We start from the raw sequence: 13,665 nt of genomic DNA on the forward strand, positions 1-13,665 counted from the left end.
AAAAAAAAAAAAAAAAAGCAAGCCCCACAGCTTTGTCATATTAATATTTTGTGTTTGCTGTTACATAAATACTGCTATTATTAAAGGAGACTTAGTTTAAGTCTCCTAATCATCTGTCATCATTTCCCATTCATTTCACTTATTCTAAAAGGCATGACAACTAGAAAACAGTTTCTTCTAGTCTGAGGAACTCTGGTGCACAGCCCATCCATCAAATAAGCACCTACTTCGACGTGGAAATAATCTTACCCCTATGTGCAAGCAAGGATTTCAGCTCCAACTTCTACCCCGTAACGCAAGCTTTACAGTTATGCTCTAACCTCTGATACAACGAGCTGCAAAGCAGCAGGCTTCTTTTCTGCTCTAAGGCACTCTCCTATTCACTGTCCCACGGAAAGATTTCAGGAGATCATGCAATACCGGACCCACAAGCAGCACAACCCTCGGACGGCTCCTCCAGTTGAACTGCTGTACTTTCTCCCTAAATGACTCTTCCTCTCGGGACAGCTGTGCTCTAACCTGCTGGAAGAGGCACATCAGCATTACAGCCAGCTTCTCAGGCATTTTAAGCCGGTGTTATTTCCAAAAGTATTTCCACACCTCCCCATCTCATTCCTCTCTTCCCTTTGTGCCAGCCCAAGCATTGCTGCCTCAGAGAACTAGAATCAAAACATATTGAAGAAACTCAGTAAAAAAACCAAACAAGCTGGTTTCAGCCTGGATCACTCTCCTGGCTGGATCTGTAAGACTGCTTCTTTCCCTTGCATCGGCACAAGCAAAAGGCAGGTTCTTTCAGCAGCACCAGCTCAAGCTCACCGAGAAGCTACAGGACAGCTCTGCTGCTGTTCACAGAAAGGAGACCCTAGCTTTGGATCCTGTTAAAAACCGTGCTAAGCCTTGCAAGAGTACTACACACAAAAAAAGAAAATCACCAAAGAAAACCTAAGCAATTCCAAAAGATAAAGGCAAAAAGAAGTTAAACTGGTTTCAGCAGGACATCTCCCATTCATTTCCCACTATTGTCCTAACCAGCATCTAAATGGCAAATCCTGATAGCAATGGCCACCTCCCACAGGCAGCAGCACCCTCCTGGCATGCACGGCAATTCCCTCCTAGCAGATGTCTCTGAGCAGATCTATTCCACATTAATAGTCCACTCAAGCACTTCTGGGCAAACTGCAGCAAGCAGACAAGTGACCTGACACAGGTTTCTTTTCAGCCACTAAGCCACTTTAAAAGACATCTAAAAATACATTAAATGCTTTTCTCATGTGACTTTTCTATGCAAGGAACTGCTCTAAAGCCTGCCAACAGCAAATGGAACGAGACGCTGCCTGCAAGATCTCTTCCCTGCAAGAACGGTCTCCGCATCGTGAACTTGTTTGGGCAGCGCACAGTCCAGAAGATCAGTCCAAGATAAAAACCTGAAGCAATGCACAGTCTGCTCAGAAGCTTTAGCGACAGCTAGAACACTTTTTTTTTCTCTAAAGGGCTATGCCTCCTTTCAGGATCACCGCTGAGAGCACGAGTAGCAATGGTTGGCGTTGCTGCTGCTCCAGAAGGAGCATTAACCAGTTCTACCCAGAAGAGTTCAAATCTATACTCCCCCCCAGCAAAGCCTAAGGAAAGAAGAAAAGTAACTTCCCAGCTCTGCTCATACAGATAATCCCTTTCCAGAGAGGATGGGTAACTGAGGTAACCAGGACAACTGCCTGCCTTTAAAAGTACTCTGGAAATCAGCTCAGCCRGCAGCTACCACAAGGCCCAGGCAGGAGCACAGTGGCCATTTTAATTATTCCAGCTGATCTCAACATCACCTCTTTTAAGGGAGGTTTCCATCACCAGGTTTCCCAAAGCAAAGTCTTTGTAGCAGCTGGCAGGACCCTTCCTCCACCCCCAGCAGGGAACTAGGCAGCTTTTGTACCCCGTTAATTTGAAGCTGAGAGCAATACGCTCACAAGCKTCTATATACGTGCCCAGGGTCAGCTTTGAATCGGCGCACAAGCCGACGTGCTAGGAAAGGAAAACGGTGCGTGTTCCTGGCTCAGTTCAGACTGCAGAGCTGAGCAATCTGCCTGTATTAATACTGAGGCTTGCCTTCATCCACTGTGAACGAAACGCCTAGCCACATGCTCAGCCTCCTCACTGCTTCAGCTGATCTCCGGTTGGCACAGCTGAAGTATAGGTCCGAACAGGTAGTATTTGCAGTCAGAAGTGCAAATCTAACTAACAAGATTCATGCTCTTAATTAGTTGTTTCTGAAGAATCCTACCCATAAACACTTCTATACAGGCTTAATGTAGCCAGTTTGAATTCCCATATACAGCCAGAAAATAGGACTTTTCCCTTAGGTGCTCAGCTGGGGTGACCAAGCCACATAGTGTGCTGGTCAAGAAGAGTGTAGTGTTACCACTCAGACCTCCTGACACTCGCAAGAGCGAGCTTTGCGCCTAACCTTGCTTTCTGTGATCTCCTCTATGTAGGTGGTAGACTGCTTTTCCAGCTGGATCTGAGCTGACCCACTAACCACAAAAAACAAAGGTTTACGTGGCAAAGAGCAGAAAGGGAGAGAGGGCAGAACTTCCCCTTTTGGCAGTATCATGATTTTAGCTTAACTTCAGCAAACTGATCCTAGATTTCACTACCTGCTCTGTTCCTCTGTTCTTTGCTTTTCTTTACCAAACAGGGGAGAAGCCACATCAAGTGATCTCCTGAAAAATCATATCSAGTCAGTGGTTTTCAACCAGCATGTCAGACTGCACAAGAAATCCATGAAAGGTGAAAAAAAGGATTACCTGAAGCCAGCAGGATTAAGTTTGCTATACAAAGTTATGCCCCTCCAGGGGAAGCTTCAGCAGCCTGCAATTCAGGGAAAAGAAAAAGACTGGGAGATGCTGAGCTAGGTCATGCAAGGGCAAAGAACACAGCACCAGGCTGCAGCACRGAGGCCTGCAGGAAACAGCATCTTCCTGTGACCGCTGGCCAGTATTACAACCCCTCTCCTCTGGGAGGTGCAGGCCAGGGAGATGCGAGGAGGAAGGCTACAGCCCATTTGGAATTAAGTCTGGCAAGGGAYGTTAAGGACAACAGGAAGGGCTTCTTCAAATACATCRGTAGCAAGAGGAGAACTGGGGAAAATGTGGACCCGCTACTGAATGGCGCAGGGGCCCTGGTGACAAAGGCTACAGAGAAGGCAGAATTACTGAATGCTGCCTTTGCTTCAGCCTTCCCTCAAGAATCCSAGAGCCTGGATGTAAGGGAGAAAGTCTGGAGAAAGTAAGACTTTCCTTTGGTTGAGGAGGATAGGATTAGAGATCTTCTGGGCAGGCTAGACATCCACAAATCCATGGGCCTGGATGGAATGCACCCATGGGTACTGAGGGAGCTGGTGGATGTTGTTGCCAGGCCACTCTCCATCATCTTTGAAAACTCACGGAGAACTGGAGAGGTGTCTGAGGACTGGAAGAAAGCACATGTCACTATCTTCAAAAAGGGCAAGGAGGAGGACCCAGGCAACTCTAGGCCAGTCAGCCTCACCTCCATCCCTGGAAAGGTGATGGAACACCTCATTCTGGATGTCATCTYCAGAGATACAGAGGAAAAGAAGGTTATCAGGAGTAGGCAGCATGGATTCACCAAGGGGAAATCCTGCTTAACCAATCTGATAGCCTTCTATGATGGAATGACTGGCTGCGTAGATGAGGGGAGACCAGTGGGCATTGTGTACCTTGACTACAGCAAAGCTTTTGAGACTGTCTCCCAGAACATCCTCCCTAGAGAAGCTCAAGAAGCGTAGGTTAGACAAGTGGACAGTGAGGTGGCTTGAGAACTGGCTGAATGGCAGAGCTCAGAGGGTCGTTGTCAGTGGTGCAGAGTCCAGTTGGAGGCCTGTGGCTAGTGGAGTCCCCCAGCGCTCAGGACTGGGTCCCATCCTGTTCAAATTATTCATCAGTGACCTGGATGAAGAAGTGCCTCCTCAGCAAGTCTGCTGATGATACCAAGCTGGGAGGAGTGGCTGATACACCTGAGGGCTCTGCTGCCATTCAGAGAGACCTGGCCAGGCTGGAGAGCTGGGTGGAGAGGAACCTCCTGAGGTTCAACAAGGGCAAGTGCAGAGTCCTGCACCTAGGGAGAAATAACCCTAGGCACCAGTACAAGCTGGGGGCTGACCTGCTGGAGAGCAGCTCTGCAGAGAAGGACCTGGCAGTGCTGRTGAATGACAAACTRTGAGCCAGCCATGTGCCCTTGTGGCCAGGAAGGTCAATGGTATCCTGGGTAAGGGTCTAACCTTACCAATTCTATGACTCAATTACCAGATGAGGTTGACCTGGTGAAACTGCATCCAGTTCGTGGAGCCAGAGTCAAAAAGCCACCAGCATGCCATGTACAGCCCTACCTGTCCCAGCAGGTCCTGGCTCCAACCTACCACAGCCCTGCACCCTCTCCCAACTCAGTTAGGGCAAGCATGGGGAAGAAGGTGGAGGAGAGSTGTGGCTATGTGGTTTCCAGGGATGAGGACTGTGAAAGCCTGTTCAGCTCTCACATTGTGCTTTTGGGAGAAAAGCGGGCTTTGATACAGCCACACAGAATTAGCATGGTACAGAGATGGAAGAGGAGGGTTATGACTCATTTCTAGAAGAAAGGGACATGAAACTTTGAGGTACTGGAGACAGGATACTGGTTTGAGTAGAAGGTGATGACTGAACATCACCACAGGTCTGGATTACTGCTTGTAGACACCAGGAGTTTGTGCAACTTTGATCTAAGCTTTTAAGCAAGYCTTTTCACACCAGAACTAGCCATAGTAATCAAAGTATTTCACTCCTCCATGTTAAGTAGATAGGATAAAAATTGTATGTGATTCTAGCTTATCACCATTACAACCTATTGGAATACTGATGCCTTCTCAAAGGCTCTAAGTTCACAATATATAATTTTACACCATTGCCAGTAACAAAGTAATCTCTTTTCATGTCAGCTTTGATTACAAAGTTTTTATAAGGCTATGAAAGTCCGAATGTCACCCTCGTAAGCAAGCTGTTTGTGAGAAAAGCGTATGTGGGGGGTTTACACGCAGCACTGCTACATGTTGCTTTGGTTTCCACTGTCTGTTTCTGAAGGGGATTCATATTTATCCTTAGCAAGGGTTATTTTTACAAGATCAAACTTCTTAGCTCTCTAAAGACTGAAACCTGACAATCAAATAAAGTTTTATTCAAAGAGGTGGTAAAGTGTTTCCTGGAAGATCTGCCAGTACAAGGCTGCTGGCACATGAAGGAACATAGTCTTTGTGGAAGCCCATGTTTTATCTGAAGCACTGCATTCCCCACACAGAGTATATGAAATATGGCATTTTTGCTAAACAGTTCACTCTGAGGGTATCAAATTGATATTGTGCAAACATACACAGCACTTTGGTACAAACCATTATATTAGATTACATACTGTTGGTCCAAGTCACTTCTAGTGACTTCCATACTACTACCACCATCAAAATCCAGCCTGAAAAATCCCTTATCCAACCTAGATGCACATCTAAAATAATAATGCTTACTATGCTATTCCCAATGCTTTATTCTGCACACAACAATTCCTCAAAGATCTGCTTTGTGAATATACTCTCCAAAACTTGCAGGAGCTCTCACATACCGACTACAACAGTTATTCTGCTCACAAACTCTACATGACAGAAGCTTTAAATGAATTCAATGTGAGAACTAATGAAACCAATGATACAGGTTGTTTGGTCTATTAAACTTAGTTGTTGGCCATATTGAAATTGTACTTTTTAATAGGTCAGAAAGCACGTGCTAATGTACAGCATGCACTAATGTATAGCATGCAAGAGAAGATGCTGAAGATTTTGGGAGAGGGATATGCAAGAAATTTGGGGATTTTAGGAAAAGGACATTAGGAAAATGCCCCTTTGAACCAGCGCAGTCCCATCCTCACATGCAATCAGTCTTTAACCAGTCTCTGTAGAGGCAGAACTCCCAATTTGTAGAGAATGAGACTTGGCTGCCTGAATTCTATACTCTCTGTAGAAGAGAACAGCAACTTCATGAACAACAAAAAGTATCAGAGGTTCCCACTTCTTCCCCCCAAGTGAGAAGCTGTTTTGTTTTCTGAACACTGTCATACCTTCCTGATGGGTTTCTACAGTTTAACTGAGAGAAGATTTTAGAATAATCTTTTATCCTGTAATGCAGGCCTCACAGACACTACTACATAAATTCCACTGGAAATAGTTTCTTCAGGGTGGGAAAACACCAAGCCTGTTCTTTCACAGGGGAATCAAGTAACTTCTATAACACAGAGAACTCAGGCACTCAACAGATTTCAAGGTCTGACTGCAAAGTCTAAGGGACGGATTTCAACTTAGATTATTCTTATCATTACAAACCTAGTGTCAAAATCATCACAATGTCAGTTTTCCAACTAGCATCAATCTCTGTAGCTGTAAATTTATTGCAAGATTATCTTACAATAAGAACCCCTTATCTTTGAAAAAAGCAAAGTACTTACTCTTAGAGGAAGCAGATCTTGGAAGGAAGATCATTTTCTTGGGGGGGGGGGGGGGGGGAAAAAAGACATCACTCCAGAGCATTCGCTATCTGCACAGTTATATTGCTTTTCTGCCACCTGGCTCAAAATGCCTCTTGATACACYCCTAGCAGCTGACATCCGCACAAGACCTTCCTGATAAATAACAAAGATAACAAGAAAAAAAATCTCACATTACATTTCTGCACCATTAGTTCAACTTCTGCAATATTTGGAGAAGGCCTGGCAGAATTCTCCATTGCTGAAAAGGATACTAACTCTCTACCATCAAGGAGCAAGAAGTTAGCAAGAGGAACCTCTTGGCTGGAGAACAGAATCACAGAATGGTTGAGGTACCTCTGGAGATCATCTAGTCCACCCCCGCTGCTCAAGCAGGATCACCTGGAGCATGTTAGACAGGGTTGCATCCAGGCAGGCCTTGAATGTCTCCAGAGAAGGAGACTCCACAACCTCTTTGGTCAACCTCTTCCAGTGCTGTGTCACTCTCACAGTGAAGAAATTCCTCCTCACGTTCAGGTGGAACTTCCTGTGGTTCAGTTTTTGCCCATTGCCTCTTGTCCTGTCACACGGGACAACTGAAAAGAGTTTAGACACATCCCCTTGACACCCTCCCTTCAGGTACTTATACACATTGATAAGATCCCCCCTTCAGTCTTCTCTCACCCAGGCTAAAGAGGCCCAGCTCTTGCAGCCGTTCCTCAGAGGGCACTGGAGGAGAATAAATTTAGAGGAGGCTCACATACACCATATAGGAAAGACTCGGCAAATRTTTGCATTTTGATTAAAGAGGTATCAGAACAGTATCCTGAAATTCTGAACAATTGAGCACTAGAGACAGGGATTGTTTCTGGCACCTTGATCCCTCTTCCCTGTAACCACAAAGCCCTAAAGAAGCCATGTACRGCAGAAAATCCTTCTGGGGACTTATGAAAACTTTGGGAAGAAGAGCATTTCCCCAAGAGTGTGAAAGAGCCCACCTAGGGGCTGACCAAAGCCTATTTGATAGGCATCAAGCAGTACCACTATAGCAAGGGAAAGGCTGCTCAGACAGCCCTGACACTGTTATGATCCTTGTATTGCAACAATGGCACAAGACAGCTTAATGTCACCTCTCCTAATTCAGCATGATTTCTGCTCAGGTGGAAAACTGCTGGTTCAAACTGTAGCTCAACATTTTCTTACTTTCAAGTTCATCCAAAACCAACCCCTAACCCTTAGGGCTGATATCAAGCGACCAGTAGTTATCTGCTACTGGAAAATCTCATCAAAATTACTGAATGCMAATCCCCACCCATAAGGAACATATCACAAAAGATGAAATATAAATGTACAATTCAGCTCAAAAAAAAAGTGCCCAAAAGACCCAGTGTGAATTCATAASCTATGTGCAGTCAACACTAGCATGACCTGCAACTATGTTAGAGAGTAAACTGAAATTTCCTCTGTAATCACTTTTTCAACCCCCAAGGAGGGAGTGGAGGAATGTTGCTTGTCAGGTCCTTAAAGAGAAGTATTTTTTTAAATCAAGTATTTCATAAAGAGTTAACCAATTTGTTGGATAGCTGTGAGGAGCCAGGATCCAAAATATTTCTGAAGTTGCCCATCTGACCCTCTTATGAATTGAGCCCTTTCCAGCAAATCTATCAGAACGTACAGACCACATGCAAATTCAGGGTCACTATTATGGCTAATGCATGTGGTCTGTACRTTCTGATAGATTTACTGAAAAGGGCTCAATTCATAAGAGGGTCAGATGGGCAACTTCAGAAATATTTTGGATCCTGGCTCCTAAAGCGTGGGAGCTAGACCACAGAACAAGAAAGAAGGAAAAAGGAGAACTCTGAGGAAATCTTCATTCAAATGTCTATACGAGACTAGGAATCTGTTTTTTCCTAAAAAAAATAAAAAATAATAATAAATTAAAAAAAAAGAAGCAATGCTGTTCACCTTTGGGTTCAGGACAAGTTCTACCATTGTTTCCAAGCTTCACCTTCCCTGCATGTGAAGAGCTGCTGGAGCCAGYGTACCTTCAATCCCATAAAGAATCACCTTCCAGCCCCACAGGGCTACAGGATCTCTGCTGGCCAGTGAAACCACAGAGAYGCTCAACTCTGATGAAGAAATACATTATAGCTATGAGCACAATCCTGTGAGATAGCGCTGCTGACAATAACAGCTCCCTACCTCCAAGGGCCTGGTCTGATTCCCCTCCTTACCAGTTTGCTAAGCCAGCAGAGTAAGAGTTGGGGGGAAGGATTGACAATTTTATGCCAAGTCAGCTGGATCTATTCATCAATGTATCAGCTTAGCACCACAACTGATTTGTGGGAGATGGCAAGAGGGCACAGTGAAAGCAGAGAAGAATGGCCCATTTAAGAGCAACTGCTTTCAGTGGTGTCCAGCAACAGGACAAGAGGCAACAGGCACAAACTGAAACACAGGAAGTTCCACCTGGATATAAGGAGAAACTTCCTTACTGTGAGAGTGACAGAGCACTGGAATAGAGAGGTTGCAGAGTCTTTTCTCTGGAGATATTCAAAACTCGCCTAGACACAATCCTGTGCAACATGCTTTAGGTGACCTTGCTTGAGCAGGAGTGTTGGACTAGATGATGTCCAGAGGTCCTTCCAACTTCRACCATTCTGTGATTCTGTAACAAGCCAGGARACTGGCTCAAGCAACTGCACAGTACTTCATCGTGAACTAGCTTACCARCTTTCCAGCACAAGGACTATGCCCATCTCTCCCTCCTTCTCCAAKCAGCACCTTGCTTCCCCTCTACACTCACATGGGCTTTGATGTTTTTTAGATCCTTCTGTAAGAAGATTCAGGTTGCTAACTTGCAAGAAGTTAACCCAAGGAAAAAAAAATCAGCACAGCARAAGACTGACAAATGCCATGGCCACAACCACACAGGTGGAACTAGGACCYCTCCTCTTCAAAATCAGCTGAGCCATCCTACACAACTTCACCCTCTGCTGCTCCCTGCACCACACCCTAGGCGAGTTGAAATTGCATCAGTCCTGGGGCTTGCACGGCCTGCAGCAACATAGCTTAGGAAAATTTATTTTTGGTAGAGTTGTGGGGGGGGACTGTTGTAAGCCCACTGCAGTTAGACACATGCAAGGACCAYTAATGGGAACTGCAATAGCACAGCCCCCACCTGCTCTTGAATCCCAATGCAGTGCTCAGAGATGGTAAGCTGGATGTGGAAGAGCTGCAAGGCTGTGGTACTGCCATCGGTAGAGACTGAGAAATTTCCTAGCATGCATCAAGCCTAGCTTCCAGAAACCAGGACTGCCAGGCTGATGTGACCTTGAGCAGGACACAGTGTGCAGGAAAACAGGGTGCATTTCTAGGGTATGTTGTGTCATTTCTGCCCTAACTAATAACTCAGGCAGAAGCTATCATCAGGCAAGAAGCTTTAATTTTAATTCAGGTTGTAGTTTCAAGACACAGGAAGCCCATCTGAGTAGGTTACTACTGACAAACGAGGGAAGCCTCCGTTTCTTCCCCACACCCATAAACCCATGCACTCCCATCACTCACCTTGCACCATCTGCTTCTCATCACACTCCTGTGCAAGGCAGAACAACTCACAAACCAAGCAGAAGAACCAGGAAACTTTCTGTTGGGTATGCAAGCAATCTGACCATAGGTTCAGTAAGCACCAAAGCAAAGAAGATAGTGGACATGCCTGGCAACGGGAGTTAGGCCACATCTTTTCGACAGGGTTGAGCTGGTAACATCAAAAAAATACAGCCATCTCTCCCACTAGCAGGAGAAAATTTTCTTCCAGAAGAGCCAAACAAGAGACAGTTTAAGCCAAGGGATAAATGCAAAAAGAGACAGAGAGAAAAAATATTCGACCAGAAAGTTTGTCTACTCAGCTTATTCAGGTAGGTGAATATAACAACTTCTTTTCCAGCAGCACTTTAAAAGCCTATTAGAAACTTGCTCAATCTCATGGAACAAGCCCTAAAAGCATAGATTCTTTGGGCTTATCTTTTATTTTTTCAAGCTTAAACACGGTCACAGTCCCCTGCAAATTGGGCTTAAGGTACAGAGCTCTTGAGACTGCACAAACATCCTAAAAACAAACATTTTCAGCATACCRAGATCTTTGATATGCTAGGTCAATCCAACTGTGTGTTTATTTGTATTTCACCCAGGTCAGCACTGAAGTACTCTGAGCTCAAGGAACAGCAGCTACATGGTGTCACTACCAGCCTAGTAAAGCAACCTGCCTAGGAGAAAAACTACATTAAGCCTTTGAAAGTAGAGAAGTCCTGATACATTGTAGATCTACACAAACCAGGACTGTCTGCAGCCTGTAGCAGCYGGAAGCACAGGCTCTCCCCAAACTGTTTCAGCAAGAAACCAGAAGTAATAGGTAGACAGTCTACAGGTACCACAAAGAACTCGAGACACATTTACATGACCACTATTTGCCCRAAGAGAATTCAGAGTTTGCRTTTTCCTTATTTAAATTAATCACTRCTAGCATTTACTCTTCAGATTATAGGAAGAAAGGCACAAACAGTCTGAAAGCATCCCTGCAATGAAACTTTCTCTAAGATAGCTGTCATCATCAAACAAGAGACAGCTTTACTACTTTCAGCTGTACTCCATCCCCAGGTTGGCACAGCACACTAGTTATCTGTCTAGAATAATCTCTCTGGTTATCTCCCCGTGGGACACGGAAAAGGCAACGAGACATCATTCCCTCTGCTGAGCAACACCAGTCCTGTCAGGGCAAAACCATTACTTGTTCTCTCCTAAAMAAACAAAACACCACATCTCCTACCTGCACTGCAGACACTAAAGGTGCCCTGTTGATAACAGGAAAATTGTCTCTGAAACCAGCTGCTGCAACTGCACCACTCTCCTCTCTTCAGACCGGCATGGGCAAACCGGTCTTCAAGGCAAAAGCCCTCAAGTACATTTGTTCACAGAGCCAAACCACTGGTCATAACCATAAAGCTGGGCTTGAGTTGTCCACTCACATTAATCAGGAAGCAATGCTCTCTCCAACCTTATTCCCTCACCTTCGAGGTATAACTTGGCCAGCAAAAGACATACAAGAACTCCTGCCAACCAGCAGTTACAGAGAAGCTACAATCAGATCCACGCCCATTCTAATTGGCATGTTAAGAGTTCAAGCTAATTAGAGGTTTCACTGTACCTGTCAAGCGTCCACATCCATTTTTCAGAACAGCAAAGTCCAGCACATTGGACAGTGAGAGATGACTGTAAAAGAAGCGGAAACCAGGCTGGACTTCCCACCTGTCCTCACCATGAGCATCAGGCATTTCTAAGAGCAGAAAAGTGCCTGTGCTTAACAAATACCATACAAAATCTATTGGTCTTCAGAAAGACGCAGGAGATTTACAACTATCAGCCCAAAAACWTTTTTCCAACTCATCAGGCCTAATACTAACAATTGACTAGAATTTACTTTGTTTGGMTAATGCTGAAAGAAAGAAGCATTTCTAAGCTAATACACCCCATAAAAAAAAAATCCTAGTTATGCAAGAATTTTTGCCAGCTCCCAAAGAAAGATGTGCAAATTCCTGTAGCAAGAAAACAGTGAGACTTGGAATCAGCAAGGTTTTGCTGATTATTTCTCCAAGTAAACAGTGGTGTTCACAGCACTTCAGTTTACTCTCAAGCTTCTCCCATTGGCATACTACCCTATATTTAGGACAGAAGAGTGCAATGACAAGCATTGGGAAGAATGAATAAGTGGTTCAGGATGCTTGGAATAGCAGCAGAGGCTGTGCAAAGAAACCTACACTAAATTAGAAACTATTAAACCGAGAACTCCAGAGGCAAAAAGGAACGCATGAAACTAAAAATCTTAAGAGACAGCATTCCATGTACAACTTAAATAAAAATTTTCCTTAGGAGCAGTATTCCCAAGGCAAGAAATGCCAGCAGTCCCACCATATAACAGCAGTGGGTAATGGAGAGAAGCTCCTGCCAGGAAAGGCAGAGGAAAAAAAAATAGGTGAATGCTTAGTGTTTTTACACACAAAAAGCATGGGTTTAGTCTCATTTTAGAGAGTGAGTTATGTCAGTGCCAGGTTCTCAAGACTGAGTAGTCAAAAGCCCTAGSAGCTTAGAAAATACCTTACCAACCCCGTCAAATTCTACGTGTCCGGTTACCAGCCTCCCAAATCCTCCTACCTTCAGCTTCCAGACTCGAGGGGCCACTAGTAGCCAAGATCACGGTAAACAAACAGTATTTACAGAGTGTTTGCTATGAGGTTGCAAACCGTGGCACCCTCGTTTCACAACAGCTTCATACGAACTGGCTAAATTCAGTTTGCCGAGTTGAGGGGTTCACACCAAAAAAAAGAAAAAAGAAAAAATCAGACTAAGGGTGAGCCATTTTAAAGCCTGTTACTTCTGATGAGCCAAGAAGGCTAAAATGACCCTCCCGCATTTGTTCCTTCCTGAGCAACAGAACTATTTATTTAAATTCAGTCATCTGACTGAAAATAAAAGTTTAACTGTGGCTCGGTTATGCCCTAAAAAGCCTCTACTGTGAGTCAGGCTCAAAACAGTGAGACCCAAGGTCAACTGGCAGAGTCCAGAGTACTCTGCAAAGCTGCCACCGAAATTTGCCCATCCCAAAACACAGACAAAACATGAATCGTAGTTTTGCCAGCGTAACTTTGCACTGCAAGGCGTGCAAATCAAGCAGGACACAAAATCCGAGTTCAACCTACTACTGCAAAATCCACCTGCACTCGTACCGAGCCAAATCAATCCCACCGAGCAGGGAGACTCRAAAAGATTTCCACACGTCCTCTTCCAAGATGAGCACTGTTGAATATAAGAATCAAGCCCCAGAAATGCTCAGTCCAGTCTGAGTAAATACACAAAAAGCACCCCCCCTCCAAAAAAAATCCAAGGTGGGGRGGGAGAGAGAGAGAGAAAAGGGATATTCACGAACAACCCACCTGCCGCATCTGGGCTGTTCCCCCCGCCAGCACCACCCGCACCGAGCTGCGGGGCCCCAGCAGAGCCAGCACGGCGCGGCCTGCCCCCCCGCCCCACCCCGGGCCCGGCCCCCGCCCCAGCGGGCTCCCCGAG

The 13,665-nt window shown here is 45.1% G+C and overlaps 1 protein-coding gene across 3 annotated transcripts in view; it reads right to left on the reverse strand.

The window, feature by feature from the left end:
• DAG1 (dystroglycan 1) overlaps positions 1 to 13,558 on the reverse strand; it is a 62,573-nt gene extending 49,015 nt beyond the window's left edge. For 2 of the 3 annotated variants that reach the window (XM_085313410.1, XM_085313414.1), the window contains exon 1: positions 13,533 to 13,558. The gene's annotated coding sequence lies outside the window, so the exon portion shown is untranslated. Of the gene's footprint in view, positions 1 to 12,753; positions 12,776 to 13,532 lie in introns of those variants that run through there. The other variant, XM_085313412.1, reaches the window with a different exon arrangement.
• Between the last annotated feature and the right edge of the window lie 107 nt (positions 13,559 to 13,665).

The sequence above is a fragment of the Rhea americana genome, unplaced genomic scaffold (assembly GCF_003343005.1).
Source record: "Rhea americana isolate MKP2758 unplaced genomic scaffold, rheAme1 scaffold_384, whole genome shotgun sequence".
In the NCBI taxonomy this organism is placed as follows: Eukaryota; Metazoa; Chordata; class Aves; order Rheiformes; family Rheidae; genus Rhea; species Rhea americana.